Source organism: Juglans regia, chromosome 11, assembly GCF_001411555.2.
Source record: "Juglans regia cultivar Chandler chromosome 11, Walnut 2.0, whole genome shotgun sequence".
NCBI lineage: Eukaryota > Viridiplantae > Streptophyta > Magnoliopsida > Fagales > Juglandaceae > Juglans > Juglans regia.
In genome coordinates, this window is record NC_049911.1 from 18474623 (window position 1) to 18481068 (window position 6446).

Below are 6446 nucleotides of genomic sequence, written 5' to 3' on the forward strand. Positions count from 1 at the left end.
GCTCGTTTGGATAATGAAATGAAATAAGACGATTTTAAATGAGTTAAATAAAATATTATTAAAGTATTATTTTTAATATTATTATTATTATTTTGAGATTTGAAAAAGTAAAATTATTTATTATATTTTGTGTGAGAATTTAAAAAAATTGTAATGATGAGATGAGATGAAGTGAAATAGTTTCTGTATCCAAACGAGCTCTTAAAGAGATCTTATATATATTTTGGCTATTTTATCTTTTAAATTCACCCCCTTCTAGCAACACCAATAATATTAAATATATATATATATATATATATATATTACGAGTATTATTGCTCGTTTAGATAGTGAAATGAAATGAGATGATTTTAGATGAGTTAAATGAAATATTGTTAAAATATTATTTTTTAATATTATTATTGTTTTAAGATTTAAAAAAATAGAATTATTTATTATATTTTGTATGAGAATTTAAGAAACTTATAATAATGAAATGAGATAAGATAAAGTGAAATGACTTCTATATCCAAACGAGCTCTTAAAGAGATCTTTCACACCCTACAATAAAAGTTGACACCTTAATTTTTTATACGATTCTTTTAGGTATAAGCGGATTGGTTCACCAACTCACGTAACAATTATTAGTTTGATATTTCAATTATGCTAGGTTTGTATATCGAATGTTGACATAGCAGCCTTGACATTAAAAAAACAAAATAATCGAAAGAATAAGACTAAAGAAAAGAATGGAAACCCATCTCACCCTTAAAAGGTAACTCATCTCACCCATGATTAAAGTTGCCGTCCAAAGACGACTACTCCCAAATGTCTCCCATTTTCTGCACTTACAGAAACGAAAACTACTATGGACTATAAAAGCTTAGAAATTGATGGATTTTTAACAAGGTGTGCACATCATAAGTAGCAGTTATTGGTCCCCCAACTCTGTCTTATCTTTCTCGGAGCTGATGTATCGGTAACTGATTGAGTGTCCATTTTTTATTTTTGGTTCTCACTAGTCCCTGAGTGGTCCTCAAATTTGCTAATTAGCTTCTCTTTCTCTGAGTGGCAAGCCATGTGACCATAGAGTGCTTTCAATGATTGAAAGCATTTGCCACATTCTCTGCAAACCCTTTCCTGAAGTGAACCAGTTCCTGAATCCACAAACCTCCATGTTCTCTCGAGGTTCTCCCTAAGACCGTAACTGGAGTTCCAACCAACAGTTTTATGCCTAGAATATTTCTTACTATTCTTTCCACCATCTAGAGATGGAAGAAACTTCACTAAATCAGCATGAGCTTCGATTACTTCTTCTTTCTCAGCTGAATTCTGATTCATGTGGGTTCTGATGTGACCGCTCAAGGTCTTCCCACATGGGTATCTCTTGTTGCAAAACTTGTTTTTGTGCTTTTCTTCCATAGATTAATTTGATCGCGCAAACCAACGATATCCAAGAGACAAAACAAAATGAGAAAACAAAGTCTTACTTCAAATCCCGAAGAACGCTACATTCCATGATCTTGTTCCAACAAGAACACCAGAACGGTAGAGAAGCGAACCCAGATTGAGAAGTTTGGATGCAGATCATGAAGTTTCTTGCTTGTCTTTTTTTACCAGTGGTGATAAACAAGGAATAAAAAATGGCTCAAATTTGTACTTTCAGACTTTTTAGAACAATAACTTTCATCTCCCACCTCACCCATGAACACCATTTCATTAACTCCATTACATGTCATCTTCGGTGCGCATGGGTGCACAAAATCTCCTGAAACAAAGACTTTTCCTTTTTTATTAGATAGCCTATTCTGACTGTACCAACTAACGATCGGATTAAACATTTCGCTCAACCGTTTCTCAGGATGGCGGCCTCCATCCCAAATATTGACCTGAATGGTAAAACAATTAGGATCTTTAAAGTTGAGTATTTATATTTTAAGCTTTTAGATTAAAAAAAAAATATTAATCCAGTGTAGTTCAGCTTATTGTAAAACATATATATTGTTGAAGTGGTGAGTTACTATTAGAGGTCTATTTATGGAAGTGATCATAAAATTTTAAACGATTTAATAGGAATCATTCATTGTAATCATAGAATTTACAAGCATTGCTATTATCATTGTCATGCCCCCTGGCTTGGAGGTGATGAGTATACGAAACTGCACTCTAAATATCCTATTATTAGACTAAAATGCTAAAATATGAATAGAAATTATAGGAATTAATGTGTATTCTTGAATTGAGTTTCTATTTATTTTGGAATACTCCTAAACAGATTTTTTATGTTTAATTTTAGGGACTATAAAAGAGTAAGTCAAAACCCAGTTAAATTCAAAGGACTTTCAAGTGGGCAAGACGTTGGAACAACGTATGAACTCTCAATGAGTGTAGAACTCCTTAAATAAAGATAATGATGGGATTTGAGAGTAATTTGGATCAAGAGAAAAAGTCGGAGTCCAAAACACGCTAGGAGACAACCTAGACATACTTTAATATTTTAATCTTAACTTTTCACTCACATATCAGAATGATGTAATTCTTGATGCGTTGGAAATCTATCTTAAAGAGCTACAAATTTGTCTCTAATAAGAATTTCTAAATTCAATTTCCTAAAGTGCGTACGTGACTGCTAAGATGAGTCCTAAAATTTATGTCATTTTTTATGCGGGAATCATGAAGACATTAGAGTTTCTTTCCTACCCTATATAAACATATCATTAGCACGAAATTGAGATTTTTTTAAAAGGGAGATGGCTCAGTTCTGAAGAGAGGAGAAAAATTCTATTTTTATTTATTTTTAGTTCTTCTATAGAAAACTAAATCTTAGTTAAAGCCTAAGGTGGAAATTGATTGGTGAAAATATTTTAACTTTATTTCAATTCATAGATTAAAACTAGGCCCACCTTAGTTCCCATCACGCTATTTAGTATTTACCCTAATTCCCTTGTGTGATCCTGCTTTTAGAATTAGTATGCTCTACAAGACCTATTGATCAAAACCTCTATAACTAAGACCATTACATGCTAATTGCAATTGCAATATTCAATATCAAAAACAAATTTTGTAAGAAGCCATGGGAAATATAGTAATTGTATTGGGAATTCCATAAGTTGCAAGAACTCTCACCCAAAGCCACTCCAGGGTTGTGAAATTCACCCTTAACGATCCCTATCAGGTATGTCATGCATCATAAAGAAAAGTTTGCATTCTAAGAAAAATATGTCAAGTATAATAATAGCAAAACAAAAATAGAATGGCAAAGTACACCCTTGCCATTGGTCTAAGATGTAAAGACACAAAAAATGAAATCCAAAACTACTTTGACATCTATGAACTTTTAGCATATGCCAAGAATTCATTTTTTTATAAGTATTCATGCAGAACCCTTGGGAGTTTGACCATGTGGTCTCAAAAACTGCCAACTAATTCTCAATAAAAAAAATTTTACCGATCATAAAGAGAAAAAAAAAAAAAAAAGAAACTGCCAACTAATTCAAGAATAGAATTCAATGCCATAAAACATATTTGCTAGAACATATTTACTTGCTAATACCATAAAAACTCAAAGAAGTATATCTACTAGAACATTTTGCCCACCATAAATACTAGTGAAAGTGTATGGCTTTCATAGCCTAATTGAACACAAAAATTTGTTACAATACATTATAAATACACTAAGCAGAAAAGATTAAAAAGAGAAGATCTTCTCAATATTAAAAAGAGTAGAAATAAGTATCAATATTCAATAAGCCTAGTCAAGGAAGAAAAGACAGTACCTAGAACCAAAAGAATGAAGCCAATTCAAATGCATTCTGCAAAGAGTTAAAACAAAGAACATGCAAATCAGTTTTGCTTTCCAGATTGAAAGTCAATCCATAGAAATTTAAGAAAGAACAAGAAAACAGATTTGCAACTATCTGCAGATGTGTCGTGCTTTTTCCAACCTGGAACAGAATAAAATGGATCAAGGACAACAATAAATACATGGATTCTTAAACCAGAAAAGATCATCTAGAGGCCTTAGCTTTGCTCCTGTGAAGAATCCAGTTATACCTGCCTTATCTAATGCCAATGTTGCAATAACATGCTGCAGCTTTGTGCCCCAGAAGAACAAGCTGCACACAAACATGTAGAACCAGATGACAAGACATTTATGTGAGGGGAACTCAGAGCTATGTGATGTTGACTTTTCATGCTTTTTTTCATTTGGGAATACACATCTATTATACCATCTTAGAATGTACACACGTATTCAATCAGCCTAGAAATAACTGTGAAAACTACAAATAAAAAATAAAAAAGAGAACTTACAGCAATAGGAATGATTGCTATCTAGCAATAGAGATTTGCACAACCACACCCATGGCAAGCCTTATGATAATATCCTCATTCTCTTTATGAAAGCATGACCTAAAACCAAATTTATACTGTAATTTGAAGCAGAGTTTGTACAGGAATTTAATACACTTATAGACTATAGTTGATGCTAAAAAGAAAGAAGAAGTATAAGTTGAAGAAAAACTCAAGAGACTAGGGGTTGCAAATTGCTACTGTAATAGCTATAGAATTGTTGGGTTATTTCAAAAGTGCTATGATGCAGCTGCTATTTTGACACATCTAAAGATTGATTCTTTTACAACGGGTATGCTATTAATCCTTCAAAATTGTATTAGAATATCATTATCCAACCTTGTTAACCTTGGAAAGTTGATTGGGCCAAGTGATATTAGATTTGGGCTTGATAGCAACTCAAACCCTCTTAAAATCCCAAAATTTTGGCCCATTCGGTTTAGGCCCATTAAGGCCCACGAATTTGGCCACATTAGCATTACTTCTTGGCTAAGTTTTGCACCCCCACTTGGCTGGCCAGATCTTTAAAAAAGAAGGGCCTAGAAGGTTCTTGAAGTACAAAGCGATAGGGCCACCTCACTCTTTCACTTTTACACTCCACCTTGAGAAAAAATCTTGGGCTGATTTTTGTTTATTGTAATGGGAAGAAAAAGCCAACACTCAAGCCTTCTTTCAGTCCTATCACTTTCCATAACTTGTGTAAGAGGCTCTCCAGTCCACTTCCCATGAAAAACAACCCTCCTTTACACTTTTCCTTGATAGAACACAAAAGACAGTCTCGGACAGTTTTTCTTATCTCTTTTGCACGCCTGATTCGAAGCTTTTTTAAGTGTTTTCTAGCAAAGTTTCCTTTATGAAACTTATTCCTCTTTTAGTTTAGTTTATGTGGATACCTTATTTATTCTATTTGGAGATCATTTAGTCGGTAAAAAGTTATTTAAATCTCAGAAAGGTCATTTTGGGCGATAAGCTGGAGAGTGTGTTATGGTTTGGAGTTTTTGACCAAGCTAATGAATAGATCTTAGTCCGGGATTTCTGTGGAGTACTGTTAACATGTGTATATGATTATTGGATGAGGCTTTTTTGCATGATTAAAAGTTTTGGTGAAATATTTTCTTAGATCTAGAAACTTAGAAACTGGAAGAGGAAAAATAGTTTTTGTTTTGAGAAAGTTTAAATCTTTTGTGGTTTAATCCTAATCCAATGGCTTTAATATTTTTATTGGTGGATCCTAAGCCTCTTATATACATGTTAGAATGTTATTTTGAAGATATTTGATATTAGTTTCAAAGATATAAAATTTTATGCAAGGAGATATTTGGTTAGACCAAAGTGATGATATTCTTGGTTAAATTTATGTTTTGGTTGATATTTAACCATGTGATCTTGAGTTTGAAGTTTGGATCTGTTTAGGACACTTTTTTTAAACCATGTGATGTTTTGGTTTGAATATTACATCTTTATAAGCCATGGATCAAGAGGTTAATCAAAACAAGTTAGAAATAAAAATCTGTTTTGAACTTAGAAGAAAAACCAAAAAGTTCAAGTATGGTTTTAGTGATTTTGATGACTTTTGTTCATGATTCAAAACATAATTATTCTTAGGAATATGTTATGAGTATATTAGAAGAAAAATTTTCATTTAATCACGAGTTTTGGAATTTGAAAGAATTTCAACAAAAATAAAATGAAATAAATAGCTTATGTAAATTTCAGCCCCTATAGAATTTTAATGGTTGTGTTTAGTTTTAAATTTTTCTGAATAGATATTTGAGTTTAGGACAAAATTTACATGAGGTATGGAAATTTTGGTGATTTTTAACTTAGGATGCAAAATCCTTAAGTTATGGGTAAAATGTTCATTTTTTCACATGTAGAGGGTAAAATGGTAATTTTATTCTAAGTTGATATTTTTCCATTTTCTTAATTGTTAGTGATTAAATTTTAACTTTTAAAAATCACTTCTTTTAGTTTCTCGTGATCGCACTTGAGTTTTGTCTAGAAGCGTGAAAACTAAGGTAAGTTAGCTTTTAACTTACTAGCAGTTTAATGTGTATGGGTGATAAGTAAAGGAACTACAATGTATGTATGTATATTATCATATGTGTCATGCCAAG